General features: G+C 42.7%; 8 non-coding genes across 8 annotated transcripts; 7 read left to right on the top strand and 1 right to left on the bottom strand.

Moving 5' to 3' along the window:
* Positions 1–2,518: 2,518 nt before the first annotated feature.
* TRNAL-AAG (transfer RNA leucine (anticodon AAG)) lies at positions 2,519–2,600 on the top strand. The gene has a single exon. It is a non-coding gene; the product is annotated as a tRNA-Leu (tRNA).
* Positions 2,601–6,721: 4,121 nt separating this feature from the next.
* TRNAL-AAG (transfer RNA leucine (anticodon AAG)) lies at positions 6,722–6,803 on the top strand. Its single transcript has one exon. It is a non-coding gene; the product is annotated as a tRNA-Leu (tRNA).
* Positions 6,804–10,924: 4,121 nt separating this feature from the next.
* TRNAL-AAG (transfer RNA leucine (anticodon AAG)) lies at positions 10,925–11,006 on the top strand. Its single transcript has one exon. It is a non-coding gene; the product is annotated as a tRNA-Leu (tRNA).
* A 380-nt stretch (positions 11,007–11,386) lies between these two features.
* Positions 11,387–11,468, bottom strand: TRNAS-UGA (transfer RNA serine (anticodon UGA)). The gene has a single exon. It is a non-coding gene; the product is annotated as a tRNA-Ser (tRNA).
* Positions 11,469–15,112: 3,644 nt separating this feature from the next.
* Positions 15,113–15,194, top strand: TRNAL-AAG (transfer RNA leucine (anticodon AAG)). Its single transcript has one exon. It is a non-coding gene; the product is annotated as a tRNA-Leu (tRNA).
* A 4,121-nt stretch (positions 15,195–19,315) lies between these two features.
* Positions 19,316–19,397, top strand: TRNAL-AAG (transfer RNA leucine (anticodon AAG)). Its single transcript has one exon. It is a non-coding gene; the product is annotated as a tRNA-Leu (tRNA).
* Positions 19,398–23,518: 4,121 nt separating this feature from the next.
* TRNAL-AAG (transfer RNA leucine (anticodon AAG)) lies at positions 23,519–23,600 on the top strand. The gene has a single exon. It is a non-coding gene; the product is annotated as a tRNA-Leu (tRNA).
* Positions 23,601–27,721: 4,121 nt separating this feature from the next.
* TRNAL-AAG (transfer RNA leucine (anticodon AAG)) lies at positions 27,722–27,803 on the top strand. Its single transcript has one exon. It is a non-coding gene; the product is annotated as a tRNA-Leu (tRNA).
* The last annotated feature ends 18 nt before the right edge of the window (positions 27,804–27,821 follow it).

Genomic DNA, 27,821 nt, shown 5'->3' on the forward strand with positions numbered 1-27,821 from the left:
CCTGAAAGCTGGGAAGCTGCTGATTTTAGCAGTGCAAACCCTTTGTTGATGCCAATTTCAGGGACAAAAACCACAAGCCTTCTTCTCCAGCCCTTTTTTCCATTTTTTTCTTTTTTAAAACAAAATGTTTACCGTATTTTGGCTAATTTCTTGGTCTCCTTCAGGGGAACCCACAAAGTCTGGGTACCTCTAGAATCCCTAGGATGTTGGAAAAAAAGGACGCAAATTTGGCGTGGATAGCTTATGTGGACAAAAATCTATGAGGGCCTAAGCGCGCCCTGCCCCAAATAGCCAAAAAAATGCCTGGCACCTGAGGGGGAAAAGGCTGGCAGCGAAGGGGTTAAAATGCACTATTTTATTCCAATTTCTTCACTTAGCTTCAGATGAACTATTTTTCCCTCCCACCAACTCCTTTCAAAGTGCACCAGCCACCACTGCCTTGGGTGGGACAGATTGTTTTCGATTGCAGTATGGCAGATTGTTTTGGATTGCAGTGTGGTAGTTTGTTTTTGATTGGAGTGCAGCAGATTGCAGTGGGGTAGATTGTTTTGAATTGGAGTAGGGGAGATTGTTTTGAAGTGGAGTCGGGCAGATTGGAGTGGGGCAGATTGTTTTGGATCGAAGTGGGACAGATTGTTTTGGAGTGGTGCAGATTGTTTTTTATTATAGTGGGGCACATTGGAGTGAGACAGATTTGCTTGGGGTGGGTGGAGAGGATTGGAGTAGGATGAGTTAGAGTGGATTGGATTCGGGTGAGTGATTTGGACTGGAGTGAGGTGGATTAGTGTGGGTGAAGTGGTCTGGATGGGGTGGATTGTAGTGGGGAAGATTGGAGTGGGGTGGATTGAAGTGTACCGCAGGATTATGTGTTAAAGATTAATTTCAGAATTTACACATAATAAAGAAACACTGTTGATTTGCAATATTTTAAACGAGCTAATCGTCATCTTTTGAGAAGAGTGCCCACGAACAAAAGCAAAAGAAAACATGCGTGGAACGTGGGAAAAGACGATTTGGCAAAATAAAAGAAAGTTCGATTTAAATTTAAAACTTAACAGTTTTGGTTGTCCTGCTGGGCATGTTTTTGCCAGTCACAAGCCTTCTGTTTGCAGGGCACTAGAAGGTAAAAGGAAAAAATAGTACCTTGATCAGGTGGGGAGCAGCGGTCAGGCACTGATTAAGCTGAATCAATCAACGCTTGGTCGCTGCTCTACAGAGAGGAACGGAAATGATGCAAGACATGCCTTGATGAATTAGGAAACTGTAAAGAAGAGTGCCACATAAATAAAAAAATGGTGAGAGACATGCGGGCTCCAAGCCCTTTACTGAATACTACAGAGTCTATCAAGCGAGACCCTAAAAAGGTCAGTTAGTTAAAATAAACAAACATTGTTACTTCTAAATATCAATATTCCAAGGACGCCTAGATGGTCGTCAAGCAAAAAGTTCCTAGTGCATGGAGGGGCTTATGGTAGTTCTGAAGAGAGGCAAAGGACTTGGTCAGAGGGTGGCCTTGTTGGTGTGGTAGGGAAGCAATACCTCAAACATTATTACTGGGGTAGGGGAACTTGCAATTCGGAGTAATGAAAATTATCACAAAGCAATCAAGTAATTCCACATCAAAATAACAAGCGTGCGGGCTGACAACCATGCTCTCAGCATCAACGAGCGCAGAGTGAAGTGAATTTTACCATCCTCTGTGCATTTTTATTGCGAGGCTCATTTACATTTGACTTGCCGCGCAGAACGAGTGAGAACCCGGTCAATAGAAACAAAAATCATCTATTTAAAAAGTTTAGTTTCACGTGGGCCTGTTGTCCTTACTTCTTTCAGAATAGCTTTTGAACCTCTGTCCTGTGTGTGTCTGTGACTGTCACGTGAAAGGCAGTCAGAGCATCCAGGTGGGCCCCATGTCACCTGGGGCACCGCCCACCAGTGCTGGAGTTTTAAACAGCACCCGGTTGCATTTTGGGACTTGTGCCTTTTCAATGTGAGCTCAAAGACGGGAGCCTGTGAAATTCTATTGGCTAAAAAATATTAACAGCGGAATGTGAATAGGCCACACAAGACATGACGTCACTGGAAAGCTAAACAGTATGTTGGGGAGACTGGTTGCGGCAATAGGGCTGATGTCATGAATACGTGCAACTCCTCGGTTATTTTTGAATGAACTGCTCATTCATTAGATCCCACCCAAAGAAATGAGCCCACCAGTATGAACACTTGTTTCATTAGAAAATGATGGAGTCACATTGCCTATGTAGAGCAGGTGCTTATACCTTGGTTGGAAGTCATTGCTCGGAGAGTGTTGTCTTTTAAGGTGATTGCACTAGGTCCGAGCAGGTGGGAGAAGACTTGTGCAGTGACTGAGTAAGAGAGATAACCTTCAATTACCACATCACCCTCCCGACATTGTAATCATGTCCATGAAATGGTTTATCAACTCGACTTTCCACACTAAGTGAGGAGACTCAGGGTTACGGTGCTCATGAAGTGCACAGACACACTGAGAGCAACAGGTAGCGTGGCCGAGCGGTCTAAGGCGCTGGATTAAGGCTCCAGTCTCTTTGGAGGCGTGGGTTCAAATCCCACCGCTGCCAGAGATGGATTTTTACAGATCTTAATGACGCATCTCCCTTCTGACCCTTCAATTTGCATAAGCAGTGACTCTACCAATAGGTCCCTAATTTTAAAACTCTTTTACAGTCTCCTTCTAAGTAAACTCCTAAACCGTGGACTCCAAGAAATCGGCTGATTGGCGCTGCTGTTGTTTTGCTTCATTCTGCTTAGATCACCTTCAAATGGAAGGTTTAACAAATCATTTGTTCTCCCCACGCGGTCACCCGCTCTTCTCTCTGCAAAATAAAATCGAACCTCTGTTAAATAAAGATTTAAAGTAAATTATCTATCTTCCCAAATAAAGTTGGTAAATGTGTTCTTCACAGTTATTTTAAAAATCAGGTTTAAAATAAACAACAGAGGTAGTCAGCAGGATTCAAACCCGTGCAGGGAACCCCCAAAGGATTTCAAGCCCATCACCTTAACCACTCGGCCATAACTACCAGCTCTCATTGAGCTCTACCGAAACTTTATATCACAACAAAATTGAGCAAAATGGCCGTGCAGACCTATATATGACTCCATTTAGTAGGATCTCTAACTGTGTGCAAAGGGCACATTGCTATGTTTCTGTCTAAGCTTTGCTTTAGGTCTGAGGTCTTAAGAACCAAAGCAGGCTCCACGCACACTTGCCTGCACAAAAAAACAAGCATTTGCAATGCGAAAGGTCTCACATTTGTGAGAGTTAGAGCTATTGGCGTTGCAAATGACAATGTCTTTTACCTAGGTTTTGGTTTTCTTTGGGAAAATTTGATGTGTCCACGTTGTGTTTTGGGGCACTTCCTGTCGCGGGCGCTAGGCCTACCCACACAAGTGAGGTAAAAAATGTTATCGGGAGACTTGGGGAAACATAGAATAGCAAAACAAGAGTTACTGCCCCTTGTCTTTATCTACATTTTTTCCTTCCAAATATAAGACAGTGTGTAAAAAAGACGTCTATTTGAGAAATGCCCTTTAATTTGCATGCTAGTGTGGGCACCCCAGAATTCAGAGATGTGCAAATAACCACTGCTCCTTCACTCCTTATCTTGTGCCCATTTTGGAAATAGAAAGGTTTTCTTGATACCTTTTTTTCACTCTATATACTTCGGCAAATTAATTGCAGTATACCCGGTATAGAATGAAAACCCACTGCAAGGTGCAGCTCATTTATTTTCTCTGGATACCTAGGGTTCTTGATGAACCTACAAGCCCTATATATCCCCGCAACCAGAAGAGTCCAGCAGGCGTAATGGTATATTGCTTTCAAAAATCTGACATTGCAGAAAAAAGTTACAGAGTAAAACGTAGAGGAAAATGGCTGTTTTTTTCTTCTCAATTTCAATATTTTTTTTTTATTTCAGTTGTTATTTTCTGTAGGAAACACTTGTAAGATCTACACAAGTTACCCATTGCTGAATTCAGAATGTTGTCTTCTTTTCAAAAATGTTTAGGTTACTGGGACCCAGCATTGGTTTCACACCCATTTCTGTCACTGACTGGAAGGAGGCTAAAAGCACACAAAATCGTAAAAATGGGGTATGTCCCAGTAAAATGCCAAAATTGTGTTGAAAAATTGGGTTTTCTGATTCAAGTCTGCCTGTCCCTGAAAGCTGGGAAGCTGGTGATTTTAGCAGTGCAAACCCTTTGTTGATGCCAATTTCAGGGACAAAAACCACAAGCCTTCTTCTCCAGCCCTTTTTTCCATTTTTTTCTTTTTTAAAACAAAATGTTTACCGTATTTTGGCTAATTTCTTGGTCTCCTTCAGGGGAACCCACAAAGTCTGGGTACCTCTAGAATCCCTAGGATGTTGGAAAAAAAGGACGCAAATTTGGCGTGGATAGCTTATGTGGACAAAAATCTATGAGGGCCTAAGCGCGCCCTGCCCCAAATAGCCAAAAAAATGCCTGGCACCTGAGGGGGAAAAGGCTGGCAGCGAAGGGGTTAAAATGCACTATTTTATTCCAATTTCTTCACTTAGCTTCAGATGAACTATTTTTCCCTCCCACCAACTCCTTTCAAAGTGCACCAGCCACCACTGCCTTGGGTGGGACAGATTGTTTTCGATTGCAGTATGGCAGATTGTTTTGGATTGCAGTGTGGTAGTTTGTTTTTGATTGGAGTGCAGCAGATTGCAGTGGGGTAGATTGTTTTGAATTGGAGTAGGGGAGATTGTTTTGAAGTGGAGTCGGGCAGATTGGAGTGGGGCAGATTGTTTTGGATCGAAGTGGGACAGATTGTTTTGGAGTGGTGCAGATTGTTTTTTATTATAGTGGGGCACATTGGAGTGAGACAGATTTGCTTGGGGTGGGTGGAGAGGATTGGAGTAGGATGAGTTAGAGTGGATTGGATTCGGGTGAGTGATTTGGACTGGAGTGAGGTGGATTAGTGTGGGTGAAGTGGTCTGGATGGGGTGGATTGTAGTGGGGAAGATTGGAGTGGGGTGGATTGAAGTGTACCGCAGGATTATGTGTTAAAGATTAATTTCAGAATTTACACATAATAAAGAAACACTGTTGATTTGCAATATTTTAAACGAGCTAATCGTCATCTTTTGAGAAGAGTGCCCACGAACAAAAGCAAAAGAAAACATGCGTGGAACGTGGGAAAAGACGATTTGGCAAAATAAAAGAAAGTTCGATTTAAATTTAAAACTTAACAGTTTTGGTTGTCCTGCTGGGCATGTTTTTGCCAGTCACAAGCCTTCTGTTTGCAGGGCACTAGAAGGTAAAAGGAAAAAATAGTACCTTGATCAGGTGGGGAGCAGCGGTCAGGCACTGATTAAGCTGAATCAATCAACGCTTGGTCGCTGCTCTACAGAGAGGAACGGAAATGATGCAAGACATGCCTTGATGAATTAGGAAACTGTAAAGAAGAGTGCCACATAAATAAAAAAATGGTGAGAGACATGCGGGCTCCAAGCCCTTTACTGAATACTACAGAGTCTATCAAGCGAGACCCTAAAAAGGTCAGTTAGTTAAAATAAACAAACATTGTTACTTCTAAATATCAATATTCCAAGGACGCCTAGATGGTCGTCAAGCAAAAAGTTCCTAGTGCATGGAGGGGCTTATGGTAGTTCTGAAGAGAGGCAAAGGACTTGGTCAGAGGGTGGCCTTGTTGGTGTGGTAGGGAAGCAATACCTCAAACATTATTACTGGGGTAGGGGAACTTGCAATTCGGAGTAATGAAAATTATCACAAAGCAATCAAGTAATTCCACATCAAAATAACAAGCGTGCGGGCTGACAACCATGCTCTCAGCATCAACGAGCGCAGAGTGAAGTGAATTTTACCATCCTCTGTGCATTTTTATTGCGAGGCTCATTTACATTTGACTTGGCGCGCAGAACGAGTGAGAACCCGGTCAATAGAAACAAAAATCATCTATTTAAAAAGTTTAGTTTCACGTGGGCCTGTTGTCCTTACTTCTTTCAGAATAGCTTTTGAACCTCTGTCCTGTGTGTGTCTGTGACTGTCACGTGAAAGGCAGTCAGAGCATCCAGGTGGGCCCCATGTCACCTGGGGCACCGCCCACCAGTGCTGGAGTTTTAAACAGCACCCGGTTGCATTTTGGGACTTGTGCCTTTTCAATGTGAGCTCAAAGACGGGAGCCTGTGAAATTCTATTGGCTAAAAAATATTAACAGCGGAATGTGAATAGGCCACACAAGACATGACGTCACTGGAAAGCTAAACAGTATGTTGGGGAGACTGGTTGCGGCAATAGGGCTGATGTCATGAATACGTGCAACTCCTCGGTTATTTTTGAATGAACTGCTCATTCATTAGATCCCACCCAAAGAAATGAGCCCACCAGTATGAACACTTGTTTCATTAGAAAATGATGGAGTCACATTGCCTATGTAGAGCAGGTGCTTATACCTTGGTTGGAAGTCATTGCTCGGAGAGTGTTGTCTTTTAAGGTGATTGCACTAGGTCCGAGCAGGTGGGAGAAGACTTGTGCAGTGACTGAGTAAGAGAGATAACCTTCAATTACCACATCACCCTCCCGACATTGTAATCATGTCCATGAAATGGTTTATCAACTCGACTTTCCACACTAAGTGAGGAGACTCAGGGTTACGGTGCTCATGAAGTGCACAGACACACTGAGAGCAACAGGTAGCGTGGCCGAGCGGTCTAAGGCGCTGGATTAAGGCTCCAGTCTCTTTGGAGGCGTGGGTTCAAATCCCACCGCTGCCAGAGATGGATTTTTACAGATCTTAATGACGCATCTCCCTTCTGACCCTTCAATTTGCATAAGCAGTGACTCTACCAATAGGTCCCTAATTTTAAAACTCTTTTACAGTCTCCTTCTAAGTAAACTCCTAAACCGTGGACTCCAAGAAATCGGCTGATTGGCGCTGCTGTTGTTTTGCTTCATTCTGCTTAGATCACCTTCAAATGGAAGGTTTAACAAATCATTTGTTCTCCCCACGCGGTCACCCGCTCTTCTCTCTGCAAAATAAAATCGAACCTCTGTTAAATAAAGATTTAAAGTAAATTATCTATCTTCCCAAATAAAGTTGGTAAATGTGTTCTTCACAGTTATTTTAAAAATCAGGTTTAAAATAAACAACAGAGGTAGTCAGCAGGATTCAAACCCGTGCAGGGAACCCCCAAAGGATTTCAAGCCCATCACCTTAACCACTCGGCCATAACTACCAGCTCTCATTGAGCTCTACCGAAACTTTATATCACAACAAAATTGAGCAAAATGGCCGTGCAGACCTATATATGACTCCATTTAGTAGGATCTCTAACTGTGTGCAAAGGGCACATTGCTATGTTTCTGTCTAAGCTTTGCTTTAGGTCTGAGGTCTTAAGAACCAAAGCAGGCTCCACGCACACTTGCCTGCACAAAAAAACAAGCATTTGCAATGCGAAAGGTCTCACATTTGTGAGAGTTAGAGCTATTGGCGTTGCAAATGACAATGTCTTTTACCTAGGTTTTGGTTTTCTTTGGGAAAATTTGATGTGTCCACGTTGTGTTTTGGGGCACTTCCTGTCGCGGGCGCTAGGCCTACCCACACAAGTGAGGTAAAAAATGTTATCGGGAGACTTGGGGAAACATAGAATAGCAAAACAAGAGTTACTGCCCCTTGTCTTTATCTACATTTTTTCCTTCCAAATATAAGACAGTGTGTAAAAAAGACGTCTATTTGAGAAATGCCCTTTAATTTGCATGCTAGTGTGGGCACCCCAGAATTCAGAGATGTGCAAATAACCACTGCTCCTTCACTCCTTATCTTGTGCCCATTTTGGAAATAGAAAGGTTTTCTTGATACCTTTTTTTCACTCTATATACTTCGGCAAATTAATTGCAGTATACCCGGTATAGAATGAAAACCCACTGCAAGGTGCAGCTCATTTATTTTCTCTGGATACCTAGGGTTCTTGATGAACCTACAAGCCCTATATATCCCCGCAACCAGAAGAGTCCAGCAGGCGTAATGGTATATTGCTTTCAAAAATCTGACATTGCAGAAAAAAGTTACAGAGTAAAACGTAGAGGAAAATGGCTGTTTTTTTCTTCTCAATTTCAATATTTTTTTTTTATTTCAGTTGTTATTTTCTGTAGGAAACACTTGTAAGATCTACACAAGTTACCCATTGCTGAATTCAGAATGTTGTCTTCTTTTCAAAAATGTTTAGGTTACTGGGACCCAGCATTGGTTTCACACCCATTTCTGTCACTGACTGGAAGGAGGCTAAAAGCACACAAAATCGTAAAAATGGGGTATGTCCCAGTAAAATGCCAAAATTGTGTTGAAAAATTGGGTTTTCTGATTCAAGTCTGCCTGTCCCTGAAAGCTGGGAAGCTGGTGATTTTAGCAGTGCAAACCCTTTGTTGATGCCAATTTCAGGGACAAAAACCACAAGCCTTCTTCTCCAGCCCTTTTTTCCATTTTTTTCTTTTTTAAAACAAAATGTTTACCGTATTTTGGCTAATTTCTTGGTCTCCTTCAGGGGAACCCACAAAGTCTGGGTACCTCTAGAATCCCTAGGATGTTGGAAAAAAAGGACGCAAATTTGGCGTGGATAGCTTATGTGGACAAAAATCTATGAGGGCCTAAGCGCGCCCTGCCCCAAATAGCCAAAAAAATGCCTGGCACCTGAGGGGGAAAAGGCTGGCAGCGAAGGGGTTAAAATGCACTATTTTATTCCAATTTCTTCACTTAGCTTCAGATGAACTATTTTTCCCTCCCACCAACTCCTTTCAAAGTGCACCAGCCACCACTGCCTTGGGTGGGACAGATTGTTTTCGATTGCAGTATGGCAGATTGTTTTGGATTGCAGTGTGGTAGTTTGTTTTTGATTGGAGTGCAGCAGATTGCAGTGGGGTAGATTGTTTTGAATTGGAGTAGGGGAGATTGTTTTGAAGTGGAGTCGGGCAGATTGGAGTGGGGCAGATTGTTTTGGATCGAAGTGGGACAGATTGTTTTGGAGTGGTGCAGATTGTTTTTTATTATAGTGGGGCACATTGGAGTGAGACAGATTTGCTTGGGGTGGGTGGAGAGGATTGGAGTAGGATGAGTTAGAGTGGATTGGATTCGGGTGAGTGATTTGGACTGGAGTGAGGTGGATTAGTGTGGGTGAAGTGGTCTGGATGGGGTGGATTGTAGTGGGGAAGATTGGAGTGGGGTGGATTGAAGTGTACCGCAGGATTATGTGTTAAAGATTAATTTCAGAATTTACACATAATAAAGAAACACTGTTGATTTGCAATATTTTAAACGAGCTAATCGTCATCTTTTGAGAAGAGTGCCCACGAACAAAAGCAAAAGAAAACATGCGTGGAACGTGGGAAAAGACGATTTGGCAAAATAAAAGAAAGTTCGATTTAAATTTAAAACTTAACAGTTTTGGTTGTCCTGCTGGGCATGTTTTTGCCAGTCACAAGCCTTCTGTTTGCAGGGCACTAGAAGGTAAAAGGAAAAAATAGTACCTTGATCAGGTGGGGAGCAGCGGTCAGGCACTGATTAAGCTGAATCAATCAACGCTTGGTCGCTGCTCTACAGAGAGGAACGGAAATGATGCAAGACATGCCTTGATGAATTAGGAAACTGTAAAGAAGAGTGCCACATAAATAAAAAAATGGTGAGAGACATGCGGGCTCCAAGCCCTTTACTGAATACTACAGAGTCTATCAAGCGAGACCCTAAAAAGGTCAGTTAGTTAAAATAAACAAACATTGTTACTTCTAAAAATCAATATTCCAAGGACGCCTAGATGGTCGTCAAGCAAAAAGTTCCTAGTGCATGGAGGGGCTTATGGTAGTTCTGAAGAGAGGCAAAGGACTTGGTCAGAGGGTGGCCTTGTTGGTGTGGTAGGGAAGCAATACCTCAAACATTATTACTGGGGTAGGGGAACTTGCAATTCGGAGTAATGAAAATTATCACAAAGCAATCAAGTAATTCCACATCAAAATAACAAGCGTGCGGGCTGACAACCATGCTCTCAGCATCAACGAGCGCAGAGTGAAGTGAATTTTACCATCCTCTGTGCATTTTTATTGCGAGGCTCATTTACATTTGACTTGGCGCGCAGAACGAGTGAGAACCCGGTCAATAGAAACAAAAATCATCTATTTAAAAAGTTTAGTTTCACGTGGGCCTGTTGTCCTTACTTCTTTCAGAATAGCTTTTGAACCTCTGTCCTGTGTGTGTCTGTGACTGTCACGTGAAAGGCAGTCAGGGCATCCAGGTGGACCCCATGTCACCTGGAGCACCGCCCACCAGTGCTGGAGTTTTAAACAGCACCCGGTTGCATTTTGGGACTTGTGCCTTTTCAATGTGAGCTCAAAGACGGGAGCCTGTGAAATTCTATTGGCTAAAAAATATTAACAGCGGAATGTGAATAGGCCACACAAGACATGACGTCACTGGAAAGCTAAACAGTATGTTGGGGAGACTGGGTGCGGCAATAGGGCTGATGTCATGAATACGTGCAACTCCTCAGTTATTTTTGAATGAACTGCTCATTCATTAGATCCCACCCAAAGAAATGAGCCCACCGGTATGAACACTTGTTTCATTAGAAAATGATGGAGTCACATTGCCTATGTAGAGCAGGTGCTTATACCTTGGTTGGAAGTCATTGCTCGGAGAGTGTTGTCTTTTAAGGTGATTGCACTAGGTCCGAGCAGGTGGGAGAAGACTTGTGCAGTGACTGAGTAAGAGAGATAACCTTCAATTACCACATCACCCTCCCGACATTGTAATCATGTCCATGAAATGGTTTATCAACTCGACTTTCCACACTAAGTGAGGAGACTCAGGGTTACGGTGCTCATGAAGTGCACAGACACACTGAGAGCAACAGGTAGCGTGGCCGAGCGGTCTAAGGCCCTGGATTAAGGCTCCAGTCTCTTTGGAGGCGTGGGTTCAAATCCCACCGCTGCCAGAGATGGATTTTTACAGATCTTAATGACGCATCTCCCTTCTGACCCTTCAATTTGCATAAGCAGTGACTCTACCAATAGGTCCCTAATTGTAAAACTCTTTTACAGTCTCCTTCTAAGTAAACTCCTAAACCGTGGACTCCAAGAAATCGGCTGATTGGCGCTGCTGTTGTTTTGCTTCATTCTGCTTAGATCATCTTCAAATGGAAGGTTTAACAAATCATTTGTTCTCCCCACGCGGTCACCCGCTCTTCTCTCTGCAAAATAAAATCGAACCTCTGTTAAATAAAGATTTAAAGTAAATTATCTATCTTCCCAAATAAAGTTGGTAAATGTGTTCTTCACAGTTATTTTAAAAATCAGGTTTAAAATAAACAACAGAGGTAGTCAGCAGGATTCAAACCCGTGCAGGGAACCCCCAAAGGATTTCAAGTCCATCACCTTAACCACTCGGCCATAACTACCAGCTCTCATTGAGCTCTACCGAAACTTTATATCACAACAAAATTGTGCAAAATGGCCGTGCAGACCTATATATGACTCCATTTAGTAGGATCTCTAACTGTGTGCAAAGGGCACATTGCTATGTTTCTGTCTAAGCTTTGCTTTAGGTCTGAGGTCTTAAGAACCAAAGCAGGCTCCACGCACACTTGCCTGCACAAAAAAACAAGCATTTGCAATGCGAAAGGTCTCACATTTGTGAGAGTTAGAGCTATTGGCGTTGCAAATGACAATGTCTTTTACCTAGGTTTTGGTTTTCTTTGGGAAAATTTGATGTGTCCACGTTGTGTTTTGGGGCACTTCCTGTCGCGGGCGCTAGGCCTACCCACACAAGTGAGGTAAAAAATGTTATCGGGAGACTTGGGGAAACATAGAATAGCAAAACAAGAGTTACTGCCCCTTGTCTTTATCTACATTTTTTCCTTCCAAATATAAGACAGTGTGTAAAAAAGACGTCTATTTGAGAAATGCCCTTTAATTCGCATGCTAGTGTGGGCACCCCAGAATTCAGAGATGTGCAAATAACCACTGCTCCTTCACTCCTTATCTTGTGCCCATTTTGGAAATAGAAAGGTTTTCTTGATACCTTTTTTTCACTCTATATACTTCGGCAAATTAATTGCAGTATACCCGGTATAGAATGAAAACCCACTGCAAGGTGCAGCTCATTTATTTTCTCTGGATACCTAGGGTTCTTGATGAACCTACAAGCCCTATATATCCCCGCAACCAGAAGAGTCCAGCAGGCGTAATGGTATATTGCTTTCAAAAATCTGACATTGCAGAAAAAAGTTACAGAGTAAAACGTAGAGGAAAATGGCTGTTTTTTTCTTCTCAATTTCAATATTTTTTTTTTATTTCAGTTGTTATTTTCTGTAGGAAACACTTGTAAGATCTACACAAGTTACCCATTGCTGAATTCAGAATGTTGTCTTCTTTTCAAAAATGTTTAGGTTACTGGGACCCAGCATTGGTTTCACACCCATTTCTGTCACTGACTGGAAGGAGGCTAAAAGCACACAAAATCGTAAAAATGGGGTATGTCCCAGTAAAATGCCAAAATTGTGTTGAAAAATTGGGTTTTCTGATTCAAGTCTGCCTGTCCCTGAAAGCTGGGAAGCTGGTGATTTTAGCAGTGCAAACCCTTTGTTGATGCCAATTTCAGGGACAAAAACCACAAGCCTTCTTCTCCAGCCCTTTTTTCCATTTTTTTCTTTTTTAAAACAAAATGTTTACCGTATTTTGGCTAATTTCTTGGTCTCCTTCAGGGGAACCCACAAAGTCTGGGTACCTCTAGAATCCCTAGGATGTTGGAAAAAAAGGACGCAAATTTGGCGTGGATAGCTTATGTGGACAAAAATCTATGAGGGCCTAAGCGCGCCCTGCCCCAAATAGCCAAAAAAATGCCTGGCACCTGAGGGGGAAAAGGCTGGCAGCGAAGGGGTTAAAATGCACTATTTTATTCCAATTTCTTCACTTAGCTTCAGATGAACTATTTTTCCCTCCCACCAACTCCTTTCAAAGTGCACCAGCCACCACTGCCTTGGGTGGGACAGATTGTTTTCGATTGCAGTATGGCAGATTGTTTTGGATTGCAGTGTGGTAGTTTGTTTTTGATTGGAGTGCAGCAGATTGCAGTGGGGTAGATTGTTTTGAATTGGAGTAGGGGAGATTGTTTTGAAGTGGAGTGGGGCAGATTGTTTTGGATCGAAGTGGGACAGATTGTTTTGGAGTGGTGCAGATTGTTTTTTATTATAGTGGGGCACATTGGAGTGAGACAGATTTGCTTGGGGTGGGTGGAGAGGATTGGAATAGGATGAGTTAGAATGGATTGGATTCGGGTGAGTGATTTGGACTGGAGTGAGGTGGATTAGTGTGGGTGAAGTGGTCTGGATGGGGTGGATTGTAGTGGGGAAGATTGGAGTGGGATGGATTGAAGTGTACCGCAGGATTATGTGTTAAAGATTAATTTCAGAATTTACACATAATAAAGAAACACTGTTGATTTGCAATATTTTAAACGAGCTAATCGTCATCTTTTGAGAAGAGTGCCCACGAACAAAAGCAAAAGAAAACATGCGTGGAACGTGGGAAAAGACGATTTGGCAAAATAAAAGAAAGTTCGATTTAAATTTAAAACTTAACAGTTTTGGTTGTCCTGCTGGGCATGTTTTTGCCAGTCACAAGCCTTCTGTTTGCAGGGCACTAGAAGGTAAAAGGAAAAAATAGTACCTTGATCAGGTGGGGAGCAGCGGTCAGGCACTGATTAAGCTGAATCAATCAACGCTTGGTCGCTGCTCTACAGAGAGGAACGGAAATGATGCAAGACATGCCTTGATGAATTAGGAAACTGTAAAGAAGAGTGCCACATAAATAAAAAAATGGTGAGAGACATGCGGGCTCCAAGCCCTTTACTGAATACTACAGAGTCTATCAAGCGAGACCCTAAAAAGGTCAGTTAGTTAAAATAAACAAACATTGTTACTTCTAAAAATCAATATTCCAAGGACGCCTAGATGGTCGTCAAGCAAAAAGTTCCTAGTGCATGGAGGGGCTTATGGTAGTTCTGAAGAGAGGCAAAGGACTTGGTCAGAGGGTGGCCTTGTTGGTGTGGTAGGGAAGCAATACCTCAAACATTATTACTGGGGTAGGGGAACTTGCAATTCGGAGTAATGAAAATTATCACAAAGCAATCAAGTAATTCCACATCAAAATAACAAGCGTGCGGGCTGACAACCATGCTCTCAGCATCAACGAGCGCAGAGTGAAGTGAATTTTACCATCCTCTGTGCATTTTTATTGCGAGGCTCATTTACATTTGACTTGGCGCGCAGAACGAGTGAGAACCAGGTCAATAGAAACAAAAATCATCTATTTAAAAAGTTTAGTTTCACGTGGGCCTGTTGTCCTTACTTCTTTCAGAATAGCTTTTGAACCTCTGTCCTGTGTGTGTCTGTGACTGTCACGTGAAAGGCAGTCAGGGCATCCAGGTGGACCCCATGTCACCTGGAGCACCGCCCACCAGTGCTGGAGTTTTAAACAGCACCCGGTTGCATTTTGGGACTTGTGCCTTTTCAATGTGAGCTCAAAGACGGGAGCCTGTGAAATTCTATTGGCTAAAAAATATTAACAGCGGAATGTGAATAGGCCACACAAGACATGACGTCACTGGAAAGCTAAACAGTATGTTGGGGAGACTGGGTGCGGCAATAGGGCTGATGTCATGAATACGTGCAACTCCTCAGTTATTTTTGAATGAACTGCTCATTCATTAGATCCCACCCAAAGAAATGAGCCCACCGGTATGAACACTTGTTTCATTAGAAAATGATGGAGTCACATTGCCTATGTAGAGCAGGTGCTTATACCTTGGTTGGAAGTCATTGCTCGGAGAGTGTTGTCTTTTAAGGTGATTGCACTAGGTCCGAGCAGGTGGGAGAAGACTTGTGCAGTGACTGAGTAAGAGAGATAACCTTCAATTACCACATCACCCTCCCGACATTGTAATCATGTCCATGAAATGGTTTATCAACTCGACTTTCCACACTAAGTGAGGAGACTCAGGGTTACGGTGCTCATGAAGTGCACAGACACACTGAGAGCAACAGATAGCGTGGCCGAGCGGTCTAAGGCCCTGGATTAAGGCTCCAGTCTCTTTGGAGGCGTGGGTTCAAATCCCACCGCTGCCAGAGATGGATTTTTACAGATCTTAATGACGCATCTCCCTTCTGACCCTTCAATTTGCATAAGCAGTGACTCTACCAATAGGTCCCTAATTGTAAAACTCTTTTACAGTCTCCTTCTAAGTAAACTCCTAAACCGTGGACTCCAAGAAATCGGCTGATTGGCGCTGCTGTTGTTTTGCTTCATTCTGCTTAGATCATCTTCAAATGGAAGGTTTAACAAATCATTTGTTCTCCCCACGCGGTCACCCGCTCTTCTCTCTGCAAAATAAAATCGAACCTCTGTTAAATAAAGATTTAAAGTAAATTATCTATCTTCCCAAATAAAGTTGGTAAATGTGTTCTTCACAGTTATTTTAAAAATCAGGTTTAAAATAAACAACAGAGGTAGTCAGCAGGATTCAAACCCGTGCAGGGAACCCCCAAAGGATTTCAAGCCCATCACCTTAACCACTCGGCCATAACTACCAGCTCTCATTGAGCTCTACCGAAACTTTATATCACAACAAAATTGTGCAAAATGGCCGTGCAGACCTATATATGACTCCATTTAGTAGGATCTCTAACTGTGTGCAAAGGGCACATTGCTATGTTTCTGTCTAAGCTTTGCTTTAGGTCTGAGGTCTTAAGAACCAAAGCAGGCTCCACGCACACTTGCCTGCACAAAAAAACAAGCATTTGCAATGCGAAAGGTCTCACATTTGTGAGAGTTAGAGCTATTGGCGTTGCAAATGACAATGTCTTTTACCTAGGTTTTGGTTTTCTTTGGGAAAATTTGATGTGTCCACGTTGTGTTTTGGGGCACTTCCTGTCGCGGGCGCTAGGCCTACCCACACAAGTGAGGTAAAAAATGTTATCGGGAGACTTGGGGAAACATAGAATAGCAAAACAAGAGTTACTGCCCCTTGTCTTTATCTACATTTTTTCCTTCCAAATATAAGACAGTGTGTAAAAAAGACGTCTATTTGAGAAATGCCCTTTAATTTGCATGCTAGTGTGGGCACCCCAGAATTCAGAGATGTGCAAATAACCACTGCTCCTTCACTCCTTATCTTGTGCCCATTTTGGAAATAGAAAGGTTTTCTTGATACCTTTTTTTCACTCTATATACTTCGGCAAATTAATTGCAGTATACCCGGTATAGAATGAAAACCCACTGCAAGGTGCAGCTCATTTATTTTCTCTGGATACCTAGGGTTCTTGATGAACCTACAAGCCCTATATATCCCCGCAACCAGAAGAGTCCAGCAGGCGTAATGGTATATTGCTTTCAAAAATCTGACATTGCAGAAAAAAGTTACAGAGTAAAACGTAGAGGAAAATGGCTGTTTTTTTCTTCTCAATTTCAATATTTTTTTTTTATTTCAGTTGTTATTTTCTGTAGGAAACACTTGTAAGATCTACACAAGTTACCCATTGCTGAATTCAGAATGTTGTCTTCTTTTCAAAAATGTTTAGGTTACTGGGACCCAGCATTGGTTTCACACCCATTTCTGTCACTGACTGGAAGGAGGCTAAAAGCACACAAAATCGTAAAAATGGGGTATGTCCCAGTAAAATGCCAAAATTGTGTTGAAAAATTGGGTTTTCTGATTCAAGTCTGCCTGTCCCTGAAAGCTGGGAAGCTGGTGATTTTAGCAGTGCAAACCCTTTGTTGATGCCAATTTCAGGGACAAAAACCACAAGCCTTCTTCTCCAGCCCTTTTTTCCATTTTTTTCTTTTTTAAAACAAAATGTTTACCGTATTTTGGCTAATTTCTTGGTCTCCTTCAGGGGAACCCACAAAGTCTGGGTACCTCTAGAATCCCTAGGATGTTGGAAAAAAAGGACGCAAATTTGGCGTGGATAGCTTATGTGGACAAAAATCTATGAGGGCCTAAGCGCGCCCTGCCCCAAATAGCCAAAAAAATGCCTGGCACCTGAGGGGGAAAAGGCTGGCAGCGAAGGGGTTAAAATGCACTATTTTATTCCAATTTCTTCACTTAGCTTCAGATGAACTATTTTTCCCTCCCACCAACTCCTTTCAAAGTGCACCAGCCACCACTGCCTTGGGTGGGACAGATTGTTTTCGATTGCAGTATGGCAGATTGTTTTGGATTGCAGTGTGGTAGTTTGTTTTTGATTGGAGTGCAGCAGATTGCAGTGGGGTAGATTGTTTTGAATTGGAGTAGGGGAGATTGTTTTGAAGTGGAGTCGGGCAGATTGGAGTGGGGCAGATTGTTTTGGATCGAAGTGGGACAGATTGTTTTGGAGTGGTGCAGATTGTTTTTTATTATAGTGGGGCACATTGGAGTGAGACAGATTTGCTTGGGGTGGGTGGAGAGGATTGGAGTAGGATGAGTTAGAGTGGATTGGATTCGGGTGAGTGATTTGGACTGGAGTGAGGTGGATTAGTGTGGGTGAAGTGGTCTGGATGGGGTGGATTGTAGTGGGGAAGATTGGAGTGGGGTGGATTGAAGTGTACCGCAGGATTATGTGTTAAAGATTAATTTCAGAATTTACACATAATAAAGAAACACTGTTGATTTGCAATATTTTAAACGAGCTAATCGTCATCTTTTGAGAAGAGTGCCCACGAACAAAAGCAAAAGAAAACATGCGTGGAACGTGGGAAAAGACGATTTGGCAAAATAAAAGAAAGTTCGATTTAAATTTAAAACTTAACAGTTTTGGTTGTCCTGCTGGGCATGTTTTTGCCAGTCACAAGCCTTCTGTTTGCAGGGCACTAGAAGGTAAAAGGAAAAAATAGTACCTTGATCAGGTGGGGAGCAGCGGTCAGGCACTGATTAAGCTGAATCAATCAACGCTTGGTCGCTGCTCTACAGAGAGGAACGGAAATGATGCAAGACATGCCTTGATGAATTAGGAAACTGTAAAGAAGAGTGCCACATAAATAAAAAAATGGTGAGAGACATGCGGGCTCCAAGCCCTTTACTGAATACTACAGAGTCTATCAAGCGAGACCCTAAAAAGGTCAGTTAGTTAAAATAAACAAACATTGTTACTTCTAAATATCAATATTCCAAGGACGCCTAGATGGTCGTCAAGCAAAAAGTTCCTAGTGCATGGAGGGGCTTATGGTAGTTCTGAAGAGAGGCAAAGGACTTGGTCAGAGGGTGGCCTTGTTGGTGTGGTAGGGAAGCAATACCTCAAACATTATTACTGGGGTAGGGGAACTTGCAATTCGGAGTAATGAAAATTATCACAAAGCAATCAAGTAATTCCACATCAAAATAACAAGCGTGCGGGCTGACAACCATGCTCTCAGCATCAACGAGCGCAGAGTGAAGTGAATTTTACCATCCTCTGTGCATTTTTATTGCGAGGCTCATTTACATTTGACTTGGCGCGCAGAACGAGTGAGAACCCGGTCAATAGAAACAAAAATCATCTATTTAAAAAGTTTAGTTTCACGTGGGCCTGTTGTCCTTACTTCTTTCAGAATAGCTTTTGAACCTCTGTCCTGTGTGTGTCTGTGACTGTCACGTGAAAGGCAGTCAGAGCATCCAGGTGGGCCCCATGTCACCTGGGGCACCGCCCACCAGTGTTGGAGTTTTAAACAGCACCCGGTTGCATTTTGGGACTTGTGCCTTTTCAATGTGAGCTCAAAGACGGGAGCCTGTGAAATTCTATTGGCTAAAAAATATTAACAGCGGAATGTGAATAGGCCACACAAGACATGACGTCACTGGAAAGCTAAACAGTATGTTGGGGAGACTGGGTGCGGCAATAGGGCTGATGTCATGAATACGTGCAACTCCTCGGTTATTTTTGAATGAACTGCTCATTCATTAGATCCCACCCAAAGAAATGAGCCCACCAGTATGAACACTTGTTTCATTAGAAAATGATGGAGTCACATTGCCTATGTAGAGCAGGTGCTTATACCTTGGTTGGAAGTCATTGCTCGGAGAGTGTTGTCTTTTAAGGTGATTGCACTAGGTCCGAGCAGGTGGGAGAAGACTTGTGCAGTGACTGAGTAAGAGAGATAACCTTCAATTACCACATCACCCTCCCGACATTGTAATCATGTCCATGAAATGGTTTATCAACTCGACTTTCCACACTAAGTGAGGAGACTCAGGGTTACGGTGCTCATGAAGTGCACAGACACACTGAGAGCAACAGGTAGCGTGGCCGAGCGGTCTAAGGCGCTGGATTAAGGCTCCAGTCTCTTTGGAGGCGTGGGTTCAAATCCCACCGCTGCCAGAGATGGATTTTTACAGATCTTAATGACGCATCTCCCTTCTGACCCTTCAATTTGCATAAGCAGTGACTCTACCAATAGGTCCCTAATTTTAAAACTCTTTTACAGTCTCCTTCTAAGTAAACTCCTAAACCGTGGACTCCAAGAAATCGGCTGATTGGCGCTGCTGTTGTTTTGCTTCATTCTGCTTAGATCACCTTCAAATGGAAGGTTTAACAAATCATTTGTTCTCCCCACGCGGTCACCCGCTCTTCTCTCTGCAAAATAAAATCGAACCTCTGTTAAATAAAGATTTAAAGTAAATTATCTATCTTCCCAAATAAAGTTGGTAAATGTGTTCTTCACAGTTATTTTAAAAATCAGGTTTAAAATAAACAACAGAGGTAGTCAGCAGGATTCAAACCCGTGCAGGGAACCCCCAAAGGATTTCAAGCCCATCACCTTAACCACTCGGCCATAACTACCAGCTCTCATTGAGCTCTACCGAAACTTTATATCACAACAAAATTGTGCAAAATGGCCGTGCAGACCTATATATGACTCCATTTAGTAGGATCTCTAACTGTGTGCAAAGGGCACATTGCTATGTTTCTGTCTAAGCTTTGCTTTAGGTCTGAGGTCTTAAGAACCAAAGCAGGCTCCACGCACACTTGCCTGCACAAAAAAACAAGCATTTGCAATGCGAAAGGTCTCACATTTGTGAGAGTTAGAGCTATTGGCGTTGCAAATGACAATGTCTTTTACCTAGGTTTTGGTTTTCTTTGGGAAAATTTGATGTGTCCACGTTGTGTTTTGGGGCACTTCCTGTCGCGGGCGCTAGGCCTACCCACACAAGTGAGGTAAAAAATGTTATCGGGAGACTTGGGGAAACATAGAATAGCAAAACAAGAGTTACTGCCCCTTGTCTTTATCTACATTTTTTCCTTCCAAATATAAGACAGTGTGTAAAAAAGACGTCTATTTGAGAAATGCCCTTTAATTTGCATGCTAGTGTGGGCACCCCAGAATTCAGAGATGTGCAAATAACCACTGCTCCTTCACTCCTTATCTTGTGCCCATTTTGGAAATAGAAAGGTTTTCTTGATACCTTTTTTTCACTCTATATACTTCGGCAAATTAATTGCAGTATACCCGGTATAGAATGAAAACCCACTGCAAGGTGCAGCTCATTTATTTTCTCTGGATACCTAGGGTTCTTGATGAACCTACAAGCCCTATATATCCCCGCAACCAGAAGAGTCCAGCAGGCGTAATGGTATATTGCTTTCAAAAATCTGACATTGCAGAAAAAAGTTACAGAGTAAAACGTAGAGGAAAATGGCTGTTTTTTTCTTCTCAATTTCAATATTTTTTTTTTATTTCAGTTGTTATTTTCTGTAGGAAACACTTGTAAGATCTACACAAGTTACCCATTGCTGAATTCAGAATGTTGTCTTCTTTTCAAAAATGTTTAGGTTACTGGGACCCAGCATTGGTTTCACACCCATTTCTGTCACTGACTGGAAGGAGGCTAAAAGCACACAAAATCGTAAAAATGGGGTATGTCCCAGTAAAATGCCAAAATTGTGTTGAAAAATTGGGTTTTCTGATTCAAGTCTGCCTGTCCCTGAAAGCTGGGAAGCTGGTGATTTTAGCAGTGCAAACCCTTTGTTGATGCCAATTTCAGGGACAAAAACCACAAGCCTTCTTCTCCAGCCCTTTTTTCCATTTTTTTCTTTTTTAAAACAAAATGTTTACCGTATTTTGGCTAATTTCTTGGTCTCCTTCAGGGGAACCCACAAAGTCTGGGTACCTCTAGAATCCCTAGGATGTTGGAAAAAAAGGACGCAAATTTGGCGTGGATAGCTTATGTGGACAAAAATCTATGAGGGCCTAAGCGCGCCCTGCCCCAAATAGCCAAAAAAATGCCTGGCACCTGAGGGGGAAAAGGCTGGCAGCGAAGGGGTTAAAATGCACTATTTTATTCCAATTTCTTCACTTAGCTTCAGATGAACTATTTTTCCCTCCCACCAACTCCTTTCAAAGTGCACCAGCCACCACTGCCTTGGGTGGGACAGATTGTTTTCGATTGCAGTATGGCAGATTGTTTTGGATTGCAGTGTGGTAGTTTGTTTTTGATTGGAGTGCAGCAGATTGCAGTGGGGTAGATTGTTTTGAATTGGAGTAGGGGAGATTGTTTTGAAGTGGAGTCGGGCAGATTGGAGTGGGGCAGATTGTTTTGGATCGAAGTGGGACAGATTGTTTTGGAGTGGTGCAGATTGTTTTTTATTATAGTGGGGCACATTGGAGTGAGACAGATTTGCTTGGGGTGGGTGGAGAGGATTGGAGTAGGATGAGTTAGAGTGGATTGGATTCGGGTGAGTGATTTGGACTGGAGTGAGGTGGATTAGTGTGGGTGAAGTGGTCTGGATGGGGTGGATTGTAGTGGGGAAGATTGGAGTGGGGTGGATTGAAGTGTACCGCAGGATTATGTGTTAAAGATTAATTTCAGAATTTACACATAATAAAGAAACACTGTTGATTTGCAATATTTTAAACGAGCTAATCGTCATCTTTTGAGAAGAGTGCCCACGAACAAAAGCAAAAGAAAACATGCGTGGAACGTGGGAAAAGACGATTTGGCAAAATAAAAGAAAGTTCGATTTAAATTTAAAACTTAACAGTTTTGGTTGTCCTGCTGGGCATGTTTTTGCCAGTCACAAGCCTTCTGTTTGCAGGGCACTAGAAGGTAAAAGGAAAAAATAGTACCTTGATCAGGTGGGGAGCAGCGGTCAGGCACTGATTAAGCTGAATCAATCAACGCTTGGTCGCTGCTCTACAGAGAGGAACGGAAATGATGCAAGACATGCCTTGATGAATTAGGAAACTGTAAAGAAGAGTGCCACATAAATAAAAAAATGGTGAGAGACATGCGGGCTCCAAGCCCTTTACTGAATACTACAGAGTCTATCAAGCGAGACCCTAAAAAGGTCAGTTAGTTAAAATAAACAAACATTGTTACTTCTAAATATCAATATTCCAAGGACGCCTAGATGGTCGTCAAGCAAAAAGTTCCTAGTGCATGGAGGGGCTTATGGTAGTTCTGAAGAGAGGCAAAGGACTTGGTCAGAGGGTGGCCTTGTTGGTGTGGTAGGGAAGCAATACCTCAAACATTATTACTGGGGTAGGGGAACTTGCAATTCGGAGTAATGAAAATTATCACAAAGCAATCAAGTAATTCCACATCAAAATAACAAGCGTGCGGGCTGACAACCATGCTCTCAGCATCAACGAGCGCAGAGTGAAGTGAATTTTACCATCCTCTGTGCATTTTTATTGCGAGGCTCATTTACATTTGACTTGGCGCGCAGAACGAGTGAGAACCCGGTCAATAGAAACAAAAATCATCTATTTAAAAAGTTTAGTTTCACGTGGGCCTGTTGTCCTTACTTCTTTCAGAATAGCTTTTGAACCTCTGTCCTGTGTGTGTCTGTGACTGTCACGTGAAAGGCAGTCAGAGCATCCAGGTGGGCCCCATGTCACCTGGGGCACCGCCCACCAGTGCTGGAGTTTTAAACAGCACCCGGTTGCATTTTGGGACTTGTGCCTTTTCAATGTGAGCTCAAAGACGGGAGCCTGTGAAATTCTATTGGCTAAAAAATATTAACAGCGGAATGTGAATAGGCCACACAAGACATGACGTCACTGGAAAGCTAAACAGTATGTTGGGGAGACTGGTTGCGGCAATAGGGCTGATGTCATGAATACGTGCAACTCCTCGGTTATTTTTGAATGAACTGCTCATTCATTAGATCCCACCCAAAGAAATGAGCCCACCAGTATGAACACTTGTTTCATTAGAAAATGATGGAGTCACATTGCCTATGTAGAGCAGGTGCTTATACCTTGGTTGGAAGTCATTGCTCGGAGAGTGTTGTCTTTTAAGGTGATTGCACTAGGTCCGAGCAGGTGGGAGAAGACTTGTGCAGTGACTGAGTAAGAGAGATAACCTTCAATTACCACATCACCCTCCCGACATTGTAATCATGTCCATGAAATGGTTTATCAACTCGACTTTCCACACTAAGTGAGGAGACTCAGGGTTACGGTGCTCATGAAGTGCACAGACACACTGAGAGCAACAGGTAGCGTGGCCGAGCGGTCTAAGGCGCTGGATTAAGGCTCCAGTCTCTTTGGAGGCGTGGGTTCAAATCCCACCGCTGCCAGAGATGGATTTTTACAGATCTTAATGACGCATCTCCCTTCTGACCCTTCAATTTGCATAAGCAGTGACTCTACCAATAGGTCCCTAATTTTAAAACTCTTTTACAGTCTCCTTCTAAGTAAACTCCTAAACCGTGGACTCCAAGAAATCGGCTGATTGGCGCTGCTGTTGTTTTGCTTCATTCTGCTTAGATCACCTTCAAATGGAAGGTTTAACAAATCATTTGTTCTCCCCACGCGGTCACCCGCTCTTCTCTCTGCAAAATAAAATCGAACCTCTGTTAAATAAAGATTTAAAGTAAATTATCTATCTTCCCAAATAAAGTTGGTAAATGTGTTCTTCACAGTTATTTTAAAAATCAGGTTTAAAATAAACAACAGAGGTAGTCAGCAGGATTCAAACCCGTGCAGGGAACCCCCAAAGGATTTCAAGCCCATCACCTTAACCACTCGGCCATAACTACCAGCTCTCATTGAGCTCTACCGAAACTTTATATCACAACAAAATTGAGCAAAATGGCCGTGCAGACCTATATATGACTCCATTTAGTAGGATCTCTAACTGTGTGCAAAGGGCACATTGCTATGTTTCTGTCTAAGCTTTGCTTTAGGTCTGAGGTCTTAAGAACCAAAGCAGGCTCCACGCACACTTGCCTGCACAAAAAAACAAGCATTTGCAATGCGAAAGGTCTCACATTTGTGAGAGTTAGAGCTATTGGCGTTGCAAATGACAATGTCTTTTACCTAGGTTTTGGTTTTCTTTGGGAAAATTTGATGTGTCCACGTTGTGTTTTGGGGCACTTCCTGTCGCGGGCGCTAGGCCTACCCACACAAGTGAGGTAAAAAATGTTATCGGGAGACTTGGGGAAACATAGAATAGCAAAACAAGAGTTACTGCCCCTTGTCTTTATCTACATTTTTTCCTTCCAAATATAAGACAGTGTGTAAAAAAGACGTCTATTTGAGAAATGCCCTTTAATTTGCATGCTAGTGTGGGCACCCCAGAATTCAGAGATGTGCAAATAACCACTGCTCCTTCACTCCTTATCTTGTGCCCATTTTGGAAATAGAAAGGTTTTCTTGATACCTTTTTTTCACTCTATATACTTCGGCAAATTAATTGCAGTATACCCGGTATAGAATGAAAACCCACTGCAAGGTGCAGCTCATTTATTTTCTCTGGATACCTAGGGTTCTTGATGAACCTACAAGCCCTATATATCCCCGCAACCAGAAGAGTCCAGCAGGCGTAATGGTATATTGCTTTCAAAAATCTGACATTGCAGAAAAAAGTTACAGAGTAAAACGTAGAGGAAAATGGCTGTTTTTTTCTTCTCAATTTCAATATTTTTTTTTTATTTCAGTTGTTATTTTCTGTAGGAAACACTTGTAAGATCTACACAAGTTACCCATTGCTGAATTCAGAATGTTGTCTTCTTTTCAAAAATGTTTAGGTTACTGGGACCCAGCATTGGTTTCACACCCATTTCTGTCACTGACTGGAAGGAGGCTAAAAGCACACAAAATCGTAAAAATGGGGTATGTCCCAGTAAAATGCCAAAATTGTGTTGAAAAATTGGGTTTTCTGATTCAAGTCTGCCTGTCCCTGAAAGCTGGGAAGCTGGTGATTTTAGCAGTGCAAACCCTTTGTTGATGCCAATTTCAGGGACAAAAACCACAAGCCTTCTTCTCCAGCCCTTTTTTCCATTTTTTTCTTTTTTAAAACAAAATGTTTACCGTATTTTGGCTAATTTCTTGGTCTCCTTCAGGGGAACCCACAAAGTCTGGGTACCTCTAGAATCCCTAGGATGTTGGAAAAAAAGGACGCAAATTTGGCGTGGATAGCTTATGTGGACAAAAATCTATGAGGGCCTAAGCGCGCCCTGCCCCAAATAGCCAAAAAAATGCCTGGCACCTGAGGGGGAAAAGGCTGGCAGCGAAGGGGTTAAAATGCACTATTTTATTCCAATTTCTTCACTTAGCTTCAGATGAACTATTTTTCCCTCCCACCAACTCCTTTCAAAGTGCACCAGCCACCACTGCCTTGGGTGGGACAGATTGTTTTCGATTGCAGTATGGCAGATTGTTTTGGATTGCAGTGTGGTAGTTTGTTTTTGATTGGAGTGCAGCAGATTGCAGTGGGGTAGATTGTTTTGAATTGGAGTAGGGGAGATTGTTTTGAAGTGGAGTCGGGCAGATTGGAGTGGGGCAGATTGTTTTGGATCGAAGTGGGACAGATTGTTTTGGAGTGGTGCAGATTGTTTTTTATTATAGTGGGGCACATTGGAGTGAGACAGATTTGCTTGGGGTGGGTGGAGAGGATTGGAGTAGGATGAGTTAGAGTGGATTGGATTCGGGTGAGTGATTTGGACTGGAGTGAGGTGGATTAGTGTGGGTGAAGTGGTCTGGATGGGGTGGATTGTAGTGGGGAAGATTGGAGTGGGGTGGATTGAAGTGTACCGCAGGATTATGTGTTAAAGATTAATTTCAGAATTTACACATAATAAAGAAACACTGTTGATTTGCAATATTTTAAACGAGCTAATCGTCATCTTTTGAGAAGAGTGCCCACGAACAAAAGCAAAAGAAAACATGCGTGGAACGTGGGAAAAGACGATTTGGCAAAATAAAAGAAAGTTCGATTTAAATTTAAAACTTAACAGTTTTGGTTGTCCTGCTGGGCATGTTTTTGCCAGTCACAAGCCTTCTGTTTGCAGGGCACTAGAAGGTAAAAGGAAAAAATAGTACCTTGATCAGGTGGGGAGCAGCGGTCAGGCACTGATTAAGCTGAATCAATCAACGCTTGGTCGCTGCTCTACAGAGAGGAACGGAAATGATGCAAGACATGCCTTGATGAATTAGGAAACTGTAAAGAAGAGTGCCACATAAATAAAAAAATGGTGAGAGACATGCGGGCTCCAAGCCCTTTACTGAATACTACAGAGTCTATCAAGCGAGACCCTAAAAAGGTCAGTTAGTTAAAATAAACAAACATTGTTACTTCTAAAAATCAATATTCCAAGGACGCCTAGATGGTCGTCAAGCAAAAAGTTCCTAGTGCATGGAGGGGCTTATGGTAGTTCTGAAGAGAGGCAAAGGACTTGGTCAGAGGGTGGCCTTGTTGGTGTGGTAGGGAAGCAATACCTCAAACATTATTACTGGGGTAGGGGAACTTGCAATTCGGAGTAATGAAAATTATCACAAAGCAATCAAGTAATTCCACATCAAAATAACAAGCGTGCGGGCTGACAACCATGCTCTCAGCATCAACGAGCGCAGAGTGAAGTGAATTTTACCATCCTCTGTGCATTTTTATTGCGAGGCTCATTTACATTTGACTTGGCGCGCAGAACGAGTGAGAACCAGGTCAATAGAAACAAAAATCATCTATTTAAAAAGTTTAGTTTCACGTGGGCCTGTTGTCCTTACTTCTTTCAGAATAGCTTTTGAACCTCTGTCCTGTGTGTGTCTGTGACTGTCACGTGAAAGGCAGTCAGGGCATCCAGGTGGACCCCATGTCACCTGGAGCACCGCCCACCAGTGCTGGAGTTTTAAACAGCACCCGGTTGCATTTTGGGACTTGTGCCTTTTCAATGTGAGCTCAAAGACGGGAGCCTGTGAAATTCTATTGGCTAAAAAATATTAACAGCGGAATGTGAATAGGCCACACAAGACATGACGTCACTGGAAAGCTAAACAGTATGTTGGGGAGACTGGGTGCGGCAATAGGGCTGATGTCATGAATACGTGCAACTCCTCAGTTATTTTTGAATGAACTGCTCATTCATTAGATCCCACCCAAAGAAATGAGCCCACCGGTATGAACACTTGTTTCATTAGAAAATGATGGAGTCACATTGCCTATGTAGAGCAGGTGCTTATACCTTGGTTGGAAGTCATTGCTCGGAGAGTGTTGTCTTTTAAGGTGATTGCACTAGGTCCGAGCAGGTGGGAGAAGACTTGTGCAGTGACTGAGTAAGAGAGATAACCTTCAATTACCACATCACCCTCCCGACATTGTAATCATGTCCATGAAATGGTTTATCAACTCGACTTTCCACACTAAGTGAGGAGACTCAGGGTTACGGTGCTCATGAAGTGCACAGACACACTGAGAGCAACAGGTAGCGTGGCCGAGCGGTCTAAGGCCCTGGATTAAGGCTCCAGTCTCTTTGGAGGCGTGGGTTCAAATCCCACCGCTGCCAGAGATGGATTTTTACAGA

Source organism: Pleurodeles waltl, chromosome 12, assembly GCF_031143425.1.
Source record: "Pleurodeles waltl isolate 20211129_DDA chromosome 12, aPleWal1.hap1.20221129, whole genome shotgun sequence".
Lineage (NCBI taxonomy): Eukaryota > Metazoa > Chordata > Amphibia > Caudata > Salamandridae > Pleurodeles > Pleurodeles waltl.